Source organism: Heterocephalus glaber, unplaced genomic scaffold, assembly GCF_053883595.1.
Source record: "Heterocephalus glaber isolate CG9 unplaced genomic scaffold, H.glaber_assembly_v1.0 deba00001446, whole genome shotgun sequence".
Taxonomy (NCBI): domain Eukaryota; kingdom Metazoa; phylum Chordata; class Mammalia; order Rodentia; family Bathyergidae; genus Heterocephalus; species Heterocephalus glaber.
In genome coordinates this window covers 3,017,152-3,039,784 of record NW_028258298.1, presented here as the reverse complement: position 1 = coordinate 3,039,784, position 22,633 = coordinate 3,017,152, and the positions used below count along the sequence as shown (strand labels likewise).

Here is a 22,633-nt window from a genome sequence, read left to right as displayed (position 1 = left end):
CATAACATGCTCAGCTAGGCCGGATGTGTGAGCAGCTCAGGAATGAGCCAGGAATAGCGCTTCTGTTCTCTGGGTTGCAGCCATGGAGCATGAAGCCCAGAATCCCACCTGGGGCACCATCATTGTACGGTGAATGTCATTTTCTACAATAGTGATTCTTAGATCCCAAACATTTCCACTACCTGCATTGCTGGGAGATGAAATACTGGGAAAATAAAATTCTGGGATAAACTTCACTTTTCTTACCACCTGATAGAGAAAGAGGGGAAAATTGGTAACAGCTGCTATTTTTGTCAAAATCCTTTTCTAGAATAATAAAAATCTTATAATCAAAGATCTTAGATCTAAAGTTGTATCCTAATTGTGACTAGCTGGGAGAGCACATGAGAAGAAGACAAAAACACACCACAAAATGCTGAGTAGCCTGTCATGGTGATTAACAGACATACAGGAGAGTAAAAGCCTTTCCTTCAGAAAATTTAGTAGGACCCTACCTTAGAATCTGGGGTTAAAGAGTCCTAGCAGAAACAACCTGCCTGCCCTCCTCTACTAGCTCACAAGGTACCCTTGTGTGACAGCAAGAGAGGAACATTTCCTCGGGGGTGTCTTGGCCTTGTGCCCTGGAGCAGAGCAGCCAGGGCCACATGTGTATGGTGGCTCTGGGCCCAAAGAGCAGCTCAGGGCACTGATTCCCGGTTGCCTGGACCCCCTTCCTACCTCGCCCCCACTCCCCATAAGGACATATCCACTCCTATTTTATATAGCAAGATTACTATTGCTCTTTTGTTTTCCCGAAAATGACTCCATAATTTAAATGAAAAGGCTGAAGAACACTGTGGGAAACAGTGGTTGCATTAGATTTCAAAATAATTCCCAAGGGATATTTCCCACAGCGTTAGCTAACCTGCAAATGACACTGACATAATCTGGGAAGAGACTTTGGACTCAAGCCCTGGTGTGACAAAGCCCAGCTCAGTTCTCCTTTAGTCACTGACCCACCAGGCCTTGGAGAAAGGAGGAGGAGCCCTTCCTGGGCCATGGCATTGGACTGCTTGCTGTCTTGCTCTGATAGGAGATAAGAATTCAGGGCAGAGAAACAAATCACAGAGGAACCAGAGGAAGGAGGACTGATTGGCAGGGAGGGGCCTCACCCAGAGAGGGACAGAGCGACAGACAGACAGCACAGCAACAGAGGCACCCTGAGAGGTGACATCTGATGACACAGCCTCTTTCCCAGCCTGCAGCTTCCTTGTAGGAAAGAGGCCAACATAAATTCTTCCACTCAGCAGTGCCCAGATAGACCCGAAAGAAAACAAAAAGGGGATTAATCTCGGCATTGCAGGTGCCCCTCAACCACACTGTTAGTACCCGCCTTCCAGGGAGGGTTTGATTTGAGGCGGGCTTTGCCGGGGGCTGAAATACCCACCGCAGGTGCCCCTCCTTCCCAGCACATTTCATTTCATTTCTATCAAGCCGCGCATCTGATTGCCTCACTCAGGAGGCTTGGCAGTGGTACATTAACCTGCCAGATCGTGGTGAGCAATGTGGGCTGCCAGCCTGGCTATCAAAGGGCCTCTTCTGTACTTGCTGGCTCCTGGAGATGAGGACAAAAAGCAGCAATAGAAAAACCTCAGCTCATCGTGGCATTTTCTTGCCTCATAATTAACCTTCACATTGGTAAACACACAGGAAGCTTTGCACGGAAACTTCTGCACCCCTACACTCAAACTTTCTGCACTTTGAAAAGGGGTACAACACACAACTCACAGGGTGCTCACTTTGATCCTTTCTCCTCGGAAGTCATTGGCTCCATTCTTTTCTCTATCCCCCATCTAGAGATGCTTTTTAATTTTTCTTGCCTCTCTTTCTTTCTCATCTATGCATGAGCTACAATGGGTTAAGTGACTCCACAGAGCCCAAACATACTCAAAAATAATTCTATCAATCACCACGGGAGCGCTGAAAGGGGAGATTATTGCCCATACACATTTTAATTGAGTTTTGTAAAGAGAAATAAAGGAAAGGCTCCATATTTGCACCCACCAGTCTGCAGTCACAGCACAATAGCAAGGATTTGACTTTTCAAAGATTTCTGGTCCCAAATTATGTCCTACAACACAACCTGTCTGGATAGATCTAGTGTCATGCTGTCACATTTTACCTATGTGTGGCTCATTCTGAACAGACTGCACTGTATACCAGGGCCCATTTTACATGCAGCATCTCCTAGAAGGTTATCTACATATACAGATGCACTATGGAGAGGTTCAAAATATGCAGCCTACTCTATCCTCCCCTGCTGCTCTGATCTACTCATCAAAATAATTCCCACTTCTTGTTAACTCTATTAATTTTTTACTAATGCACTAAATGGCATTCTAATGGCTTAAGAGAAGTAAATTATCTCCCCAGATACCTTCCATTGACCTCCAGGGTGGCCCATTCATCATCCCAGCTCTGACCAATAAGAATGGGCAGTGTAACAAGCACATGACGAGGTGGGAGGTAGAGCTGGACATCCAAAAGTCTGGCTCTCTTTTCAGTTTTTCTCATACCAGGGACACTCACACCTAACCTTTGCTGAGCCTCATGCTTTGCAGCATGGAGTGAAGATTCACACCTATATCCCTCAAGGGTAGGGAGGCTGTAAGTGCAAATTTGGTGGGCGAGCATGTTGCACAAAATTTTAGCCCACACGAGGCCTATTTCCCTGATGCAAAATTAGCTCCTTCACTTTTCTCCAGCCATCACCGCCTGATGTCCTACTTCTTCATGACCTCAACATATTGGATGCCATCCTATTTTCTGAGAAGATCGTAAAGTCTTTCACACAAAGATTGCTATTCTGTGTGTCCCCAGGACTGTGTGCATCATCAGGGCAGAGTACATAGCAGGTGATTAATAAATTCTTATTGATTGATAGAAATAACACTGCACCGACCACATAATATTTTCATTAGTTGTTTGCATAGCACTATCTCCAATCCTCTTTGGAGAGCAGAGACCATTCGTGTATAGCATTCTCATATTTTCTTGAGTCTAGCCTTGAAGGTTTCTGGCACAGTGAGCATCCAGGAAGAAGTACTCTCAGGAAGAATAAGAGGGTTGTTACCCTCTACGTTCAGTTGATATTTTTTCTTCTAATTCATGGATGATCTGAGAATATTGCTAAATGGGTAACTGAATCAGCTGGCTTGCTAGGCACTGGAACAGCATCTTTCTGGAGGCTGAATTCCCCAGCTGGGCTGGCAAGGCATGTCATGAATGCTATAGTTGGGACAAGAGTTAAAGAGCTGATTTAAGGCTATCGAGCTACTTGTAGTTGCAGCTTTGCTTGATGACGCTGAAGGTTTGCTTGCTCTTTGGGTTTGATTATTTGCAATGCGTGATTATAAGGTATATTGCTCCCAGAATTGATTTGATGTGTTGTGATTGCAATAGCTTTCCTATGTGACCTGATAACTGATGAGTTCAAGTGAATTTCTCTGTAGAATGATCTATTCATCTTCTGTCAATAACCATCAAACACACACAAACTGACTGAGAGGAACAATGCCAATCTACACATGTGTAACATTCGTCACCCAAGTCTCCTTGGCACTCTGAGATAGGATTACCACTCCCTGGAGTGGGCCAGCAGTCAAGTGCATTGCAGAGTCCCCTCTGCTGTGGGTAGTGACATTCGGTCATTGAGATTTCTATCCTTATTAATATGCTGCTCTTTGGTCAATATTCGCTAAAGATGCCACAATATGCTGGACCTTTGGCACCGCATAAGATCATAGAATACAGCAGGGCTTTCTAGCCTCTTTCAAAGAATGCTGCACATGACTCCATAGAGTGCTGTGGCATAAGATACTGGCTGTATGTAGCACATGGTAGAAATGCTGCCATGGTTAACCACAGGATGCTTCCCTGTTCGGTACATAAATTAAACACAGCCCATAAAGAAGAGAAATACTAGACAACAATATCTAAAACAGCAATTGTTTCAAAATTCTGGGGTGCTGGGGACTCCTTCTAAAGATGCTTTCTAGGTTCTTCCCATCCTGAACAAAGAACTGGGCAAAACAAGCTCAAAGGTTTTACATTTATTAAAGGTAGGAAAAGAAACAGGCTCTGTAGAGTGAGCATGGGACAATTAAAAGTAGGAAAAGAAGTGTACTCTGAAGGATGAGAGCATGGTGGCCCAGAGCTCAAGGGCAGCTGTCTTTTGGATTCTCTACTCCTCGCACTGATGTCAGGTCTAGGCCATACTGTCAAAAATCTGCTTAATTTAGCTAGAGAAGAATTAAAGACAGCATTTTCTGGTTGGTTCCAGATGCAGGTCTTGGGCTAATGTGTCCTGGAGCTCCATGACTGGCAAGTCATGCCCAACTTGACCAGTCAGTTGTCCCCACCCTAAATTCCTGCCTTGGGAAATCACAGGACTCCTCTGCACCTTGTCTCAAGAACATTCTTTAGGGTTCTATAATATTATATGGCACAGCTACAGATAAGCATGCTTAAGTACTTTATGAAAACATAACAACAAACACTGGTGGTGTTGTCCACCCAAGTCACAGTGACTTTGTCACTCAGAAATGTTGAAGAATTTGACCAAGCAAGCAGCTTTAGAGCCAGCACTGGTCTGCGGTCTTGAGAGCAGCTGTCACTCATTACTGTACTCTATTGAGTCCTGTAGAATTTAACTCTAGCAAAGGCCAGAGGGATCCTCTCATTAGCCCCATCATGACCAAAGGGATGAGATCCAGAAAAGCCAAAAAGATAAATGATGAGTAGCCATCAAGTTGGGAAGACTTCTCACATTAGCTTTTAGCAAGCACTGAAGTTGGAGATTTTGCTTCCTCAACTAAATGATAAGTTAACATAGAACTAAGCCCATGTATTAATTCTGCTGTCCTCTCCAAGCACCAGCACAACACTACATACAAACATCTTCATTAATCAACAGTGGTTACTTATATTAAGAAAAGATTCCCATCAGTTGGGAGCTCAGTCCAGAAGAGACCCACTCTGGAACTTGCATCCATTCTTCTAACGCACCTGTACTTCCTTCAGTGAACTGGATCAGGGCTATGGGGCTCAGGGGTCGGCTCCCAAAGAGAGCCAGTCAGAGTACTACACGAAGAGGGCTTTGTAAAGAGCACTCCTTGATGTCCAGAAAGACGATCCCTTGAACTGTAAAGAGGATGAGTTAATGCCAGTGGGCCATTACCTGAGAGGATTCCAGCCTGGAGTTCCTAGAACACAGTCGTCCAGGGACACGTGCTAGACACAGATGAAGTTATTAATAAATGAACTTTGCCACTGTTCACCCATGCTGCCTGCTGATTTTTATACTATGTTGCATAATTAATCTGTCAACATTCTATGACAGGGCATAAATATTAATAATATGATCACACAGTTAGTTGTTCCCTTTAAAATTCAGCACTGAGAAGATAAATCGGCCACTTAATCTTGCTAGCTTCTGAAAACAGGAGGAAAGAGTGGTAGAGGAGGAGGGGACAGGAAGTCAAAGGGGAAGAGGTGGAGAACTAATTGGAAATGGGAGCTTTCTTGTTTGAATCTGGTTGTGCACATGTACTTCCAGATAGATGTTTAAAGGCAGACCATGCTAAAGCTAGCTTAGTTTTTCTATTCTCACATGATGAGATAAAAATTTTTCCCTCTTGTTTTACTTTGTACTCAAGGGACAGGGGACTCTGGTTTTTCCATCTGGCATTCCTCATCTCTGGATCTGCATGAGCAGTAGTAAATTCAGTAGAGAGTTTTGTTTGATGAAAGAAGGGAGGTTTGTGTTCTCCTGGAAAGCTGACCAACAATAATTTAGGAGACCCATAGGACAGGAGCAGTATTGAAATGAAGATGCAATTAGATAAACTACAGAAAGAATGCATGTTGTGTCCTTACAGTTTTACATAAAGTGTGCTTTTGCATTTGGCTTGCCAAGAATTCTCTGTTTGTATTAATCAAACAGCTCCTAAAACCTTAGAATGTCCAAGAACTTGGCTGAAGTGTGATCTTGGTGCCATATGTTGGCCCCAGGCCACTGACACAGGACTTTTCCCCTACTCATCACTCTACTTGCATATCCATTTATTCAACCCCAAATACTATTTTTTTTTTGGTGCCAGGGATCAAACTCAGGACCTTGCACCTGCAAGGCAGACACAGTGCCACTGAGCTAAATCCCCGGCCCAACCCCAAATACTTTGTGATCATTTACTTGGTAGTTGGTATCATATGAGGAGACATGGGACATTAAAAATAACAAGAAAAAAGAATCAAATGCAAATTATTACTTCAAAGAACATAAAGTTTATGTGAAGATAAAATATGAACAGTAGCAATTGTTACATAGATAGGAAAATTATACAGCAAGAAAATTTCAGAATTTACATTCTTGTTTCTCTGTGGAATTTTATAGTCTCATTCTGGTAATTATCTTCTTGTGGCATCTTTCACTGATTTCTCCATTTTGATATAAATGATCTCTCTAAGGTATTAGCAGCAAATGAAAATGTACAAATGAAAACTGACATGGAATTTCAAGGTCATCCAGTTGTACCATCTCACAGATCAGAAAATCAAGGCCCAGGGAAATTAAGTGAGTTTCCCACAGTCCCTCCCAGGCTCAATTCCTAGGAGAGGCAGGGTGAGGCTCTTCTGCTCCCAGCCTTACTTTTTGACAGTCAGAGACAACCAAAATGAAAGAGGACAAACAAACTTGGAGCCTCCTAACCTTCTAGTCGTTAAAAGCATAGTTTGAATTTTCTTCTGAGGAAGTCAGGGACTAAAAACTGTTTTGCTGTAAACTGTGACTCTTCACTTTGTGCCTACAGATGCCTAACACATAACTAAAAGCAGAAGAAAGCTTCGCTTTCATTTTGTATCTACCTCCTTCACTATCCAGATCCTGCTCCACTCTGCAGAAATGCAGGTAGATTATTCAGGGAGTGTGTCTGAAATTTGGGAAAACCTGCCTCAGAAGTCTGCAGTCATTTCTCAACCTCAGGTCATGCTGGAGTCCAGCAGAGCCTCCACAAGTCTCTCCTGGAGACTGAATTTCTCAGAGCCTTCTTGCAAAATCAGAACTGAGATGGTCAACCAGACCCTAGCCCATTTCAGCTAATACACAAGTGTGGGGCTAATTCTTCTGTGAATAAGCCAGTCTGGTTCTCTTCATCAGGACTGTGTCCCCTTAATCTCTTCAAGCTGAAGCCCTTTCCTATTTGAGGTCCCTTCCCTCTTCTCTTATTTTCTATCTCTGCCTAATAAATCGCTCTCTGCCTTACACTGGCTGGTCCTGAACAGCTTTTCTGTAGCAAGTCAGCAAGTCTTCGTCCATAAGGTGAAGTCCCATCTCCTTTTGGGGGAACCTCCTAAGGCCCATCCAGTGACACTTTCAGTGTCAATATATCTTTGGATAAAAGATACATGGTAAATGAGAGAATTTTAATTGAATATGCTTTTCATCTAATTCCAATATCCAATTAGTAACACTGTGATTTGTATTTAAGTTGTATGTCTCTTTAAGTTAAAATGTGCCACCAAATATATCTTGCTGATACTTTCCCTATAATATACAGATTTGGGGGTTACATTGGCTTTCTTCCTACTCTTAGCTTCGAAGTCCATAGACAGGCTTCTGGGGGAGGGTCCCTGTATTCCCTGAATGTTCACACTTGAATGGATAATCTTAGGTTCTTTTGGGAGGAGACAGGGAAACTCTTCAGAGATTTTATTATATTCTCCAAGGATGGATGATGACAGATAGATGGGTAGACAGACAGAAAGACAGATATGAAAGGAAGGAATCCTCTGGTCTTTTATCAAGCTGGGAGAGACCTCAGGGCGGCCCAGGCTTTGCTGCTGAAGCTTTAATCATGAATGTGTGGTCCTTGACACTGGTAGAATACTAATGAGGCCAAAACTGCACCCTGCATAATACAAATAAGAAGCAAAGGCAGATCCTGCCATCAGCTCTCTATCACATTGTTTTACAGGGTGCAGAAATGAAAGGGATACTTTAGATTAAAAGATTTGTCTAATGGTCTGATTAATTCATTCCAAACAGAGTAAAACTATTCAATGATTCTCCATTTACTCTTAACCTTTCCAGCTTATTTTCATGCATGCTGACTTTTCCTTCTTCTTCCTCCTCCTCCTTCTTCCTCCTCCTCTTTTTCTTCTTCCTCTTCTCCTTCTCCTCTTTCCTCATCCCTATCCCCTTCCCCACCCACTTCCCCTTCCCCTTCTCCCTCTGTTTAACATTCAGTAACTGCTGCTCTGATGCTGTTGTACATCCTATGAAACTTGTGTGTGTGTGCATGTGTGTGTCTGTGTGTGTGTGTGTGTGTCCCAGGAGAAGAGTCCGAATGCTTCTGAAATTCAAACCTGCCATCACAATACTCATCAAAACACGGTGTCAGGCCATAAACAATCACTATGGAGCAAAGTAAACAATAAAAGGGCATACGCCTCTCCTGACCTTCTGTACTATGGACATAAGTCCATTTGCTTGCTGCAGTTTGTGACATTAATTAGTGGTGTAGATCTCTGCCTCCCATTGTCCATAAGACACTGAGAGGGATTTGCTGGCTCTAATAAATGTGAGGGCTTGTGAGGAGGATCAGCAGGTGCCCACAGTGGGAGGACACAGTACAGAAGCTTTTTGATGGGGCATTCAAGGGCTTTTCACCCTAGTACATCAACAGTGGGTTGTTTGTCTCCCTTTCAGACATTTTTGGTAAATACTTCTTTCATGGCCCTTTCTAGCTTGATAGCTGGAGAAATGGCTATTATCATTGCTTGATGCTGTGAGGTTTTTAAAAGTGAATAATGAGAAAAATGTGGATTAGAAGTCACTGGTCCTGTTCTGCAAATTCATTTGTCCACGTCTAGAATACACTCAGGGTAGGTATGAAAGGTGTCAGCTCAGAAGAAGTAGGGCCTTTAGTGAACAGTGATAAGCAACTGAAGTCCACGTGGAAGAGGAAGGGTCTCAGTGTAAACAAGTATGTGGTCAGCATCATTTGGGTTTCCTCCACACTTTGGCAAATGTAGGAGGGGCCAGATTGTTTCATTTATTTATTTTTAGAAACTCTTAATAACTAGTTAATTGCAAATAGCATCATCTTAGCCATGGAACAAAAAATATACCTAGTTTGTTTATTTTAAATTCTGGATTACAGGGGTTTACAAAGAGTAACTGGGAAAGTTACATGCACAACACAGTTGTAATCAAATATTGTAAAGCAAATAAACTTTACTTATTTATTTATATTTTCTATTTATTTATTTACATTCAGTGCCTTTTCAGAAAGAACTTGAGGCAGCCAATCAGGTACTATCTATTAGTGAAGACTAGAAAAAACTATGTTAGAAGTTCACATTAAAATAATGCCCAAGAAGGCCAGGTAAGGAAACCAGCGTGGTTGATCTCCTGTGTCAACCTGCCTAGGCCACAGAACATCCAGAGAGCTGGGCAGACGTTTAATGTATCTGTGTGAGTATATACAGATGGGCTAATGCTTGAGTCAGTAGGCTAAGTAAAGCAGACAGCCCTGCAAGATGGGACAGACCTCATCCAGTCAACAAGACATGAACAGAAAAGGAAGCTGAGCAAGAGAGAGCTTCCACCTGATTCTCTGAGCTGCACCTGGGTCTTTCCTTGCCTGAGAGCATCTACAATATCAGCTCATCTCAGCGCTCACCTTGCCGGTCTTCAGACTGGAAGCAAAACATCAGCTCTCCTGGGTCTCCAATTTGCCAACTATAGATGCTGAGACTTTCAGCCTCCAGATTTGTGTGCCTCGGTTCCTTATAATTGTATATATTTTATCTTATTGATTGTTTTTTAGGAGAGCTCTTGACTACTGCAGTTAGCTATGGTCTTGCTCAGCTTCCTTTTTCTCTTCATATCTTGTTGACTGGATGAGGACTAGCTCTTCAGAATAAGAACAGGAAAGTGGGGCCATGGATTTAGCTCAGTGTTTCTGGCACCTGCCTCACAAGCGCAAGGTCCCAATTTCGATCCCCAATACCAAAAAAAAAAAGAAAGAAAGAAAGAAAAAAAGAATAGGAAAGTGATACAGAAGAGAAGGCTAGAGGGGCACTTTTTTAAAATCAGAAAATAAACTTTAAGTTAAGTTTTTAAACAAAGCCTAGGTACAAATTTAATACCCCAGACACCATACACACAATTAAAGCAGTGGATGATGTTGTTTATCAGTGATTTAAGTGACAGAAATAAAAAAAATATGTGTCTTTAGTTGTTCTGTTATGACTTCCTCAATGTCCTGAATTGATTCAAAATATTTAGCTTTCACATTCATTTTGACTGGGGAAGAGCTAGAAGTTGCACTGTGCCAGATCCAGTGAATAAGGTGGAGGCAGACACACCGTAATATTTTTACCAGCCTGCCTTTCCACCGGATGGCACTCAGCAGCAGCATTCACTTAATTTTTGATCATACATCATAAAGATACAAAAGAGGAATTCCATGACTGCTTCAGAGAGTGGCAAGAATAATGGGATAAGTGTGTTTGAAGTGAAGGGGAAGGGGGATTAATAGCAATATGTTCTCTACATTTTCTGTTTAAACACACCATACATACCATATTTTTTGATCAGCTCTTGTAGCTTATTGCTTTCATTCATTCACACATACACACACAGGTGCACACGTGTATTCTAAGCCTCTCTCTCTCTCTCTCTTTCCCTCCCTCCCCCCACCTCAAGGAAAGAGCCACCAGAATAATTAAGTCATTCAACTCAGAGAGAGCTGGCATATCCTTGGTTTCATCTGCAGCAGCTCTGTACTACTCTTGAGCCTCTGCAAATTTTTGAAGTGGAAGTTTTATTTTCCCCTCTGATCAGAACCTTGGGCTGCTGTCTGAGAGTCAGTGGTGACAAACTGACTCATTTAATAAAGAGATGTGAATGAATCGAGGGGACAGGAAGTGAGTGTGTGGAGATAGGAGATCTGCAGGTGTGTCTCTACACAGAGCCATCACTCACAGATGCCCCCTGAGTTTCCAGGGAGACAGCAGAGCACAAGACACCCAGGCCAGCTCATCAGTTCCTCACAGGGCATCTGCACACTCACCAATGGAGATGGAATATGCAAATGAGGCCAGCTTTTCTGCAGTTCTCATAGGTTTTTTTGCCACAGGATGAGTAAAGAGAATGCTCAGCAGTGAGTGTAGCCTTGGCCACAGCAGTGGTAATTTTGAAAAGGCATTTAATTATACTAAATATGACCTCACTTACACATGCGATCACGGACCTGGCTTCTCCACACTCAGCTTTTTTTTTTTTTGTCACTCTTTTTGGTTACCGGTGAGATTCAAGAAATATACAGTATAAATGACTTGCCAAGTTGTGCCTTCACTACTCAGAATAAAAGCTCTCTTGAGGAATTCTCCCATAAAGGATAGGGGGAAAATGCTCCTCTCACTTCTTTATATAAATAAGTGGGCTGAAGCAAGAACTCAAAAGAATATTTGTGTTGTTTAATATGTGTGTATACACACATTTACTATATAGGTTTGTGCTGTGTGTATAAATCCAGTTACACTTCCATTACCTTCAGCCAGACACAACAGCTTCTCAGGGTGGAGCTGAAACCTGATTCCTGCCTTTGGATCTGCTCTTCTCTCATGGTGCAAACTTGCAAAGGTCAGTTGACCTCTTTGGGTCCCAATCAATTTATTTTAATTTGAGGGTTTGGGGAGAGTTTTTCCCTATGAGCTCTTTCATTTCTGAAAGTGCTGAAGTCCCTACCTTCTTAGGTGAAGCAAGTAAGAACAAAGCATCTAGGTAGAGGGCTCAGAGTTGACTGGTACAATATGAAAAACCATCACTAAACCTGGCTTATTTGCCCTTATAATATCCAGAGTCATGGATTCTCCACCTCATGTGCCTCTTTACTCTTTCAGTTTATCAGCCTCTGCCTTACTGGAGATACCTGAAGAATAGACTAATGAGTGCTCTCAACACAAGAAGTCACATTTATTTTTATTTCCAGAATCGTTTATTATAGTGAAACAATTAACTCTTGCTTTTTCTAGGTGGTATTTCCTCCCCAAAATTTACTCCTAAACAAGTTAATCTCAAGTATATCCTCTTTCTGCCAGAGATCTCTAGAAACACAATTCAGTCATAAAAGTATCCTTAGCAGAAACGGAAATACAACTGCTTCCAGGTATCCATGCTTGCTTGATTCCAAGAATCTCACAGATACCAAAACTATTGGATTCTCAAATTTTTTATATAAAATGGTATAGCATTTGCATAATCTATGCACACCATCCTGTATACTTTAAATCATCTCTAGATTATCTATAATACCTATTACAGTGCACATGCTATGTGAATAGTTATATTGGCTAGGAAATAATGACAAGAAAAGCCCTGTGCATGTTCAATAGAGATATAATTTCTTAATGAAAAAATTGCAAGGATGGGAGCTACAAATTGAACCCAGGCCTGGGGCTTTGGCACTGATCAGCTTTCCCAGGCCTTTTTGTTGTTTTTTTAAATTTTATTTTGCAACAACATCTTGATACATTGCCCAAGTTAGGCTCAAACTTGCAAATGTCCTGCCTCAGCCTCCCAGAGTGCTTAGATTACAGGTGTGCACCACTACACCTGACAACTTCGTTAATTTTCTGATCTATCATTGCTTGAATCTATGGACATAGAACCCAGATACAGAGGACCAACTAAACATTCCACACAAAAAAATACAAGGAAAAAAATAAAGAAATAATATGTCCCAAAAGCATCATTAAACCATTTCCTAATAATGTGTTCTCTTGAATGATCTAATTTATCACCTCTCCCCAACTTTAAGAATTATTAGTTTCACTTAGATTTTTAATAAATGTAGCTAAGAAAAAAACCTTCCTATGAATCCAGTGGGAGAAAAAAAACATGCATTAGAATAAAGTCTGAAATCAATTTGATCTGAAATACTTACTCATTTAGCAGCTACGCTGGGAATATTTTTAAATCAATGCAATATTATAACTTTCAGGAAGACATTTATAACTTACAGAATTTTTAAGTATAGTTTTAACAGCTCTGATTTAATAATCAGATAGTAGATCTGATTAACAAAAATCATTTGCTACTGACATTATAAAAAGAGGCTGAATATGCAAATAGACAACAGGTGGGAAACTGTCCTACAGCCTGTGTGGAGCAGCTTTCCCATGAAAACACCCTGCTGTCTGTGGTACCCAGCCAGGGAGAGTGCCATACCCAAAATTTGGCAGAAGTCAGGTAACTATCTCTACCAACAACCTGGAAAACCAAATCATAGCCCAGAAACAGTTAGCCCAACATGGCCAGGACTGACTTTATAACTGACAGCTCACTTCATTTCTTTCCAACTTCTAACTTAGGGACCAGCCAGAGAAAGCTAGATGTGTGCCCCTCACCCATCACAGAATGTCCCTTTTAGTGAGCTCTCACACAGCTTCCCCATGGCAACAAGCTCTGCCCAGCACACACCTGAAGCCTTCCCTCTTTCCACTCTGCCTTCCCAGGACACAATCTCTCAAAATGCAAGTGAAGGTGGCTGGCTCCCTAGCCCCAGCAGAATCTAAAGAGACATTGCCCAGGTGGTCTGTGTTTATTTCCACAATGATAAATCTTTTTAGTTTGTTTTCTTTCCATAGGTTTCAAAGTATCCTTATTTGCTGAGACAACTGCTTCTTATATGCAGCAGAAAGAACTCAAAGTTGAGTCTCAGTGACATTTTTAGAAATAATAATGATGGTGCTGCTGTCAAAATAGCCACCACCATGACAGTGGACAGCTCACTGTGACTCAGAGATGCAGAGCACTTTGCTTGGAGTCACACGTTTACACCTCAGAAGAGACCTGGGGGAACAGGCTTGTTATCAGTTCTATTTAACACTATAGGGTTTGGTGACCAAGTGCTCGCTCAGTCTCTCCAGCTTGTCAGCAGCTGTCACAGCCTTCCTAATAGCACCTGCCCCTTGGTCCACACTCTTTACCCATGTGCACATGGCCCAAATTAGTGAAGTGTGCTGGGAAGTGAGAGGAGAACTTGCATAAAAGTTTCCTTAAAGTAACAACAAAATGTTCTCATTAAAAAAAAAAGGAGGTGGGCAAAGCTAGGCTTGGTGGAGCATGCCTGTAATCCCAACACTCTTGGAAGCTGGGGCAGCAGGATTGCAAGTTTGAGCCCAGCCTGGGCAATGTAGCAAGTTAGTGGGACCCTGTCTCAAAATAAGAAAAAGCTGGGGATGTAGCTCAGTGAGAAGGCCCTGGGTTCAATCCCTAGTATGTGGGGGAAAATAAGGAAAGAAAAGAAAAAAGAAACCCAGATACAATATAATGTTTTCTGCTAAACTGTATTAGGTTTCCTATTGTTGGGTCCAAATATTGGACACCCACAACTTAAAGGATGAGAGTTTTCATTGGCTCGAGGTTTCAGAAGATTCCATCCCTGGTTGGCTGGCTCCAAGGCAGGAACACCACGGTAGAAAGGCATGGCAGAGCAAAGCTGCTTAGTTCCTGCAGCCGGAACAGAGCCAGGGAATAGCAAGCAGCAGAGACAAAGGCCTGGAAGCCTTCTGCAGACTCACTGGTATGAGTTCACCTTGAAAGTCTGCGGAAGCCAGAGTCTGATGTCCACAGGAGAGGGCAGTAGCCAAAGTTTCCTGCTCCTTCCCACAATCAAGAATAGAGCTTTTTGAGGCAGGCTTCCTCTTTCTTCCCCTTTTACTCCATCTGGGCTGCAATCCTATTGGATGGCGCCAAGGACAATTGGGGCAGGACTTCTCTCAGTTTGCTGTCCTGCATGACAATCACTTCTGGAACCACCCCACAGACACACCCAGAAGTGTGCTAAACATTTCATAATCAAGTTGATAATTATGATTAGTAGTCACATAAATATATGACACCAAACAAAATTATTTACAGAACAGGAAAATTTTAAATGAACTAAAAGAAAGATTTTGACAATATTCTAGTACCCCCACCTCTGGCAGTGCAGCAGAATTACATAGAAATTTAAAGGCAGACGCATGCATAGGGCTGGCCCCAGACTCCGGGATTTAACTTTCTCCTGACAATTCTTACCAAAAAAATGCTCCACAAAGAACTCCAGAGATTATTTTAATCTTGAAAAAGAAACTCCCTAAACTCAAAGATTTCAGTATAGGGATGAGGACATACATCTAAATTTTCCAAATAGATAAACGATCACATAAATGGTGCAGTGAATTGATTAGCTGGCACTGATAAAAATTTTTATCCAAGGACTTTGGCTTGTCCAACTCCACAGGGATGGAGGCTTGGATTTCACCTGTTACAGCCAGATTGGGGTGGCAGTTTCTGTTCATGTGGATGAGAAAGGATGCAAACACTGGAAACAATAGCAAAGTTTCCCTTTCCCACACCTCATACTCCTTCACCCTCAATTCATCCTGCTCTAACTGTTCTCCTTACAGAGGAAAAGGGCTTGTAGTTTTCCCTTTATGGATTTTTCTGGCTTTGAATGCTTTCACTATGTGATTATTATGAAAGGGAAGAGTAATGAAAATTGTCATTAATGAAAGTAAATACTGTTCATTACTTTAGCTGTAACTAATATGAAACCTAAAATGACTTCATAATTAAAGTGCTAGCCAAAATTAGGCATTAAAGTATAATAATTAATTTAAAATTGCACACAATACTACAAATCTAAGGTAATAACTAAAATGAAAAGAAATGAGGCAAGATATTAACATCATAGATATCTTTTGGATAAATCAAATAAAATAAGCAATTTCCTGTCACTTCTAAAGAAAATGAATAGCTTAGATTCTGACATCTGGCATTTCCCAGTGTGATTCCCTTTACCTTTTCTTACTCACCTGGCAGGTAAAGATAATAACATTTACCTTTTGTGCTTCTCGGGAATATTAATATTTTAGAAGGACTTTGAGATCACTATGACAAAGACACATTAGAGAGCAATTATTACAATATGGATTTAGGCTATGACAGTTTGTGGACTTGAGATATACCTGGTAGGTCAGTTTTTAAAATCAGGTCAACAGAGGTGTACATAGTAGGCGCTCAACCAGTGTCTGATGAACTGAACACATTTCATATCTTACATATAAACTTTATTCATTTGTCATTCTTGGAAATTGATGTCCCACCACTGGAGTTACACAGATGGAGCCTTTCAATTCTGTGCCCTTCAGTTATGTGACAGGAATTGGAATCCTGTCTGTGAAGGGCCAGGAATAGACAGCAGAGGTGGGAGGTGCTAGTCTAGACTCCAGCTTGGCGAACACCCCCATATCATGGTGAGGCCATGCAGACAGAAACTGGGCCTTGCACCTGAGTTTCTCCAACAGGAGGACCATAGTAAAGCCTGGAAATTTGCATTTTTGACAAGTTATCAAGAGATGCTGGTTCTGTTGGTATGAAGATCAGACTTTGAGAACCAGTGGTCTAGATAGAAATAAACTTCCAGTACTCCTTGATAACTGCAGATATGCATCCAGCAACCACTGTGATATAAACAGATTGCATCCCAAGTTCAACATACAAATTAGTGACAGAAATTCTAATTGTTCAATTTGATGCAAGAAAACTTCTCTGAACTCACATTTCTTTCCTGAAACAAAATATGCACCTAGTTAGTGAATGGACATATGATAGAATTTGTTTACTTCTAAGTCCTTCTGTTTGTCAACAAACAGTACTTTATCAATACTTTCCATAAATAAGTCTTTATTAATGGAGGGCATATCATACAGCTTTGCTCCATTTTCACATCTCTGAAATGGGAACTATAAACCTTGACCAGGCAATTTAATAGAGTCATTGTGAGGAGCAGGTCAGCAGATGTTAACAAAGGCTATTTTATTATGTCCCTTCTTGCAACTGACAACAAAAGATACATCATTTTCAGACTGCTGTGGTCAACTCCTAAATGTCTGAAGTTTTAGAATTCAGGCTAGGGCCTTCTTGTCTCCTGATTATATCCTTGAGTAAAACTGCTCAATCCAAATTCACTGTTAAAAAAGCACCACATGCATATCCCTGGATCCAAACTCTTTGTTCATGCCCCTGACCTGTATGTTCAAAAAGCTCTTCAAAACTGAGCTTTTACTCTTCCCTGAAAATCTACCTTGTTTCTTCCTATGGCAACTCTGTTCATCTTCTCAATCTTTCCAAAAACTTGGAAATCATCCTTGATATGTTCAACCTGCCACCAAGTCTATTGATTCTGTCTCCTAAATGTATTTCTAATTAATTCGCTTCCTTCCTTTCCTCTTACTGCCTCCTTGGCTTAGGGTAACACTGTCTGTCTCCCAAAGTTGTGAAAACCTCCCTCTTCATGAGTTACACCAATTCCCTTCACCTACATGCCTGTCCTCTCACCTCTGACTGTGCCAGTCTCCCTTCCAGGTGGCAAACACCGGGATCCCCTGAAAAGTCTTTGTCATCATTAGTATCATTGTGATTTTCATCAACATCATCATACACAGCACATCTTACATAGCATTTTCTATAGTGATGGGCACCTTCCTCAGAATTTTGTCTCCCAGCTTACTGAACATCACAGAAGCATTATCAGTTCCTTTTTTTAAGAAGAAAAACTAAAGGGTGAACAGAGAAGGTGAATAACTTTTCCAATGCTAAACAGACTGCAAGTGGCGAGCTGCAGGGCAAACCCAGTCTAGCAGGGCTCATTCTTGTTCCTCTCTACGGGCCTCCCACATGTCCCTGCAAAAATCACTACCTGCTCTAAACCCCATAAAGGCTTCCCACCACTTTTAGGATCAACAATGCTGGCTTTTCCAGGAATTTTTTGGTTCTACAAAACCTGGGCTTGCCTTTCTCTCCAGCTTCCCCTTCTGCCTCTCCCCTGCAGGTGCTAGCAACTTCCCACAGATCCACTGAGTTATGCAAAGATGTCAGCACATGTCTCCAGGGCCTCTGAACAGGCCTGCAATGCAGCCTACATCAGTTCACCTAGAAGAGGCCTTCGCTGACCCTACAAATCTACATCAGGCTTTCCACATGTCCTGTGTATTATATGCTGCCTTTCTCTGATAGCACTCAACATACCATTTTACACACGTATTTGTATTTATTCAATCATCTCTCTCATATCTGGATGAAGAGGGCAGGGACCATGCTGGCCTTGGGCACCACTGTCTAGCAACCTCTGATGAAGCAGGTGAGTGTGGGTATGAATAGCTGAACAGAAACTAATCAGAACACAGAAAAGCAGCTGCAGATACACTGTGGAGTAAGGTGATAGGAAGGGTGACAGATGCTTACAAAGAAGTTGAAAATGAATAGTACTCCACTGTGTATAAATACACTTTCCTTATCCATTCCTCTGACGACGAACATATATGCTGTTTCCAAGATGTAGTTATCACAAATTGTGCTGCTAAAAACATGGGCATGCATGCATTCCTATAATATGATGACTAACTCTTTTGGCAAGATACCTAGAAGGGGGATAGCTGGATCAGACAGAATTTTCTATTTTTAGTTTTTTGATGAGTCTCCACACTGATTTCCACAGTGGAATATGAATTTAAGGCATTCCTGGGAAAATAGATGCAACTAGAGAACATAATGTTAAGTGAATTAAATCAGACACACAAGCTTAAATACAACATAGTTGAGAGAGAGAAAGAGAGTGCAAATTATAAGACAGACAAACAGGAAGTAGGGAAAAGTTAAAATAATTCCGCAAATTATCTATTCTGTTGTTTGAAAAATATTTTAATATCGATACTAATTTGTTTCATTTATACTACTACTTTCTCTTAGTTCATTGAAAAGAAAGTTTTGTGCTATTATGTGTTCATTTCTTCTTTATAAGACAATCCTTTTTTGGTCTGTTTTGTACTTTGAATAAATACTGTTAAGTTTATGATACACAGTGTATTAACTGCTGTTATGTTTGTATTATTTTATTGCGAACTGAAAATGAAAAGAAGTGGAATTTACCAGAGTATCAGTTGTACTGTATTAGACAAAGAGGAAGAAGACAGACTTTGGTACTAACCTCCCCTGGGAGCCTAGGAAAAGGGATTCCATGAACTCTTTCTGGACAAACAGACCACAAGGAATAGAGTAGTATCATAGAGCAGTCTGGGTCTCAACCTACAGGTTGTACTTAGACAACCAAACAGAAACTACTGGGATGGAGGATGGGGAGAAAGAGCTCCAAATATCCAAGAGAAAAAAGAGCAAAAGCAACCTACACAGAATAAAGTGCAGATTCATTTTCTATACTGTTCAGTGCAAGGCTTTCTGCTGCCATAGCCCTACAGTGAGCCCTGTGTATGACTGAGCACTTATGTGCCCTCCATGCTGTGAACCCCCAACAGATACCTTCTGGTGCGGCTGCACTGGACCACAGGGCTTTCACTTGGGCATTGCTGCTGATTACCCGTAGGGTATCTCAGAAGGTGGTGGGGTGCAGGTGTAGGGTGAATGATTCCCAAGGGTCCATTGTGATGGGGGTTGAGGTGATTAAAAGGTGGTGCTCTCTGGAAAGAGCTACGGAACCTTCGGGAGGTGAGGTACAGAGGGAGACACTTGGTCAGCAGCATGCACTCCAAGCAGCTCTTCAGACAGTGTTGCTATGGAGTCTGCTGTCCCTTCTCTGGTCTGCCAGGAGCTCCTGCTGTGACCTCCACTACCCATGCCCTTACCAGCACTGAGCGGGGGCAGGTTCCCTGCTTTTGAAACTCTACAATGGGGAGCTAAGTAAATGTTTCCTCTTGAGAAATCAGCTGCCTCAGATATTTTATTGTAGTAAATGGAAGTGGACAAATACATAGGACTTGCCAGGAACTAAGACCACAGGGTTGAAACTTCTTTATAAATATTAGGAACAGGAAGACAACAAAACCCCAAAGAATCACAAAGCTGGGGGCAATCTCCATGACAGATAGAGAAGAGGCTGCTGTGCAGTCTCCTCTCAGCCATGCAGCAGGACTCACTGGCCTGGGCTGGCAGGAACTCCCAGGGTGAGGCCCACTGTTGCAGGAGACACTAGTGGAGGGCTGCCAGGTGATCTGACACACACATCCCCCATTCATCTGAGCACCAAGTTGTATCTCCGGTTGGCACAGCTTCCTCCCAGTGCTGGGGTTATCCTGGCAGAGTGGGAACAGCATCACTCACCAGAGGAACCACACACAAACAGTACCAGGGAAGAAGGAGGTTTACATTTTGACGGTGATGTGAGGACACCCTGAAAGGCCTCCCACCGTTGGTGCTTTGGGACATTCACTGTGTATAAACACAGCCAGCGCTGGCATGTCAGCGATATGCTTTCTCATGCTTATGGGTCATAGTGGTCTTCAGGCCCATCACTTCCCTGCTCTGTCTGGGAGGTAGGGTGAGGCTCATGGTGGAATCCTGGTTCCCACAGGATCCTGTTAACATCAATGCCATTTTAGGCTCAACTCAAGGACCTTGTCTAAGGTCCCATCAGTGCCACTGAGAAAGGCCAGGGCCTCCCCTCTGCTCAGATGTGAGTCTGACAGCCAGCTCTCTTGCCATGCTACCCACCACCCTGACTTTCACTGGACTGCATGTGCCTGGAGGGCAGGTGGAGGTGCACTCAGTGCTAGATGCCTTAGCTTAGCACCAATACACAATGGGCACCTATTTTTGTGAAAGAAAGGAATGAGAGAGCAAGTGAGCCATGAATATAAAGCAGACCTTTTAATTTTGAGACCCAGTGTCTCTGCATAAGAGACCACCATCTTCCTTGGAACCCTTTTAATGGTTCTAAAACACAGAGATCTGGAAGACTCTAATTCTGTTTTTCATTTTCTTTAAAATACAGCTTTGTGGCTGTTGATTATTGGACCTTTACAATATAAAAAAGCAGGGTATAGTCTTGTGGAGAGAGAGAAAAAGAGAGACAATTATTGCCACCTATTGTCTGTATTACAGCTATCCCACCCTCATGGTCTTCACTGCCAAGAGAAAAGAAATTGAAAATGGTGAGGGAGTACAGGATACAGAGAATTAAAATAAACTTTGATCTACTTATTGTAAACACTTCATTATATTGAGAACTTTCACCACCTCTCTCAAAGCCAACTTCATTTGAAGGAAAGTGATGGATTTAAAGGCTGAACTAATTAAGGCTTTCAGGACCCTGGCCAGCCCAGGTTGCTGGTGGCCACTCCCCCTGCTTGCTTTGGATTCTGTGTGGGCAGGTGCACAGCTCTTCTTCCTCCCCATGCAGGTCACGGAGGCGAGAAAGGAAAGCAAGCCTGGGAGGAAGGTCAGGGGGTGCATGGGGGGGAGCCCCCACCGCTGCTGGCCCCCAGGAGTGGAGTGGCCCTGGTGAGTGAAGTGGAAAGCATCTGGAGCCTGCATGTCACATTCAGCTGAGTGAAAGGCTGGCGCCACAACCCTGCCTGTCAATTGTGTTTGTCTCCAGTCCATGGAATTTTCATTATTCATTATCCACTGGTCCTGGGCAGTGCAAGGAGCAGCCGCTCCGTCTAATCCGCACCTGATAATGTATTTCTGATAAGCATGACGGAGCCCGGGCTGCTGACAGGATTCACATTTCCAGCCGGATAAAGTGCCATTTACATGAAGCAGGCCTGTGAATTCTGATCAGGAAGATAGGGCGGGCAGGCAGTGACTGGGCACACTGCCCTGGGGACTGTCACCTGGGGCCTGGGACCCTGGGTCTTTCTTCCCCCAACCCGGAGGGGCGGGTCAGGAGGCACTGTGGGCCTCAGTGACCTGGCTCAGCACTCACCCCATCTCAGGGCAAAGTCACAGCCATTCCGTTTAAAGATCTTAACTGGCTTTGTTTCTATTCAAGTTTTGGGCACCACTTCAACCCCTTAAACAGAACATAAGCGTTCTGATGGGCAGAAAAGCAAGAACAAAGAACCAAAAGCAGGAGGTCTTTTTTAAGTTATTTTGAGATGGGGACTAGGTGACAGAACAACAGAAAAATAACTGGTTAGCATCAAGTTACCTTGTTACTTTTGCATAAAGAATAAAGAAGTAAAGATTCCAGGATTAAAGCAGAGAAAGATCCACTGTCGTGACAATTGGTCTGTTTGGAAAACATGGCCATCTCCCATTCTCCTGACTTCTTATGTCAATAACAACTTAGTTTTGGTTAAGTGACATGGAACACTAGTGTGAGTGATCTCTTGGATCTCAGGGCAGAAGTCTCATTAACAGACAATAGCCTCCTACAATTTGTAGTTAACACCTCCCATAGTTGGAAGCAGCCACACAGACAACAGAGCACAGTGACCCTAAATCAGAATGAAATAAGGACAAATTGTCCCTTTCTCAAGGTCAAAATCTATCCAAAGAAATCACAAAACTTTCACTTCCAATTCCCAATCTTGTATATGCATATATTATATTACCCAAGAAAATAGTGGCATGCCTTGCTTACTAAATATTCGATGCTATCCCAGAGCAGAAACCTTCTAAGGATGCTGATTCTGTCTCATTTCCTTAAAGCCAAAGGGAATATGCTGGTACTTCTGACTGCTCAACGTGAGTTGTGAAAGGGCAGGATTAGCACCATCCCAGGAGATCCAATCAATTCAG

General features: G+C 42.4%; 1 protein-coding gene across 10 annotated transcripts in view; it reads right to left on the bottom strand.

Moving 5' to 3' along the window:
• Opcml (opioid binding protein/cell adhesion molecule like) overlaps positions 1-22,633 on the bottom strand; it is a 1,190,405-nt gene that overhangs the window by 397,925 nt on the left and 769,847 nt on the right. The gene's annotated exons all lie outside the window — the stretch shown is intronic.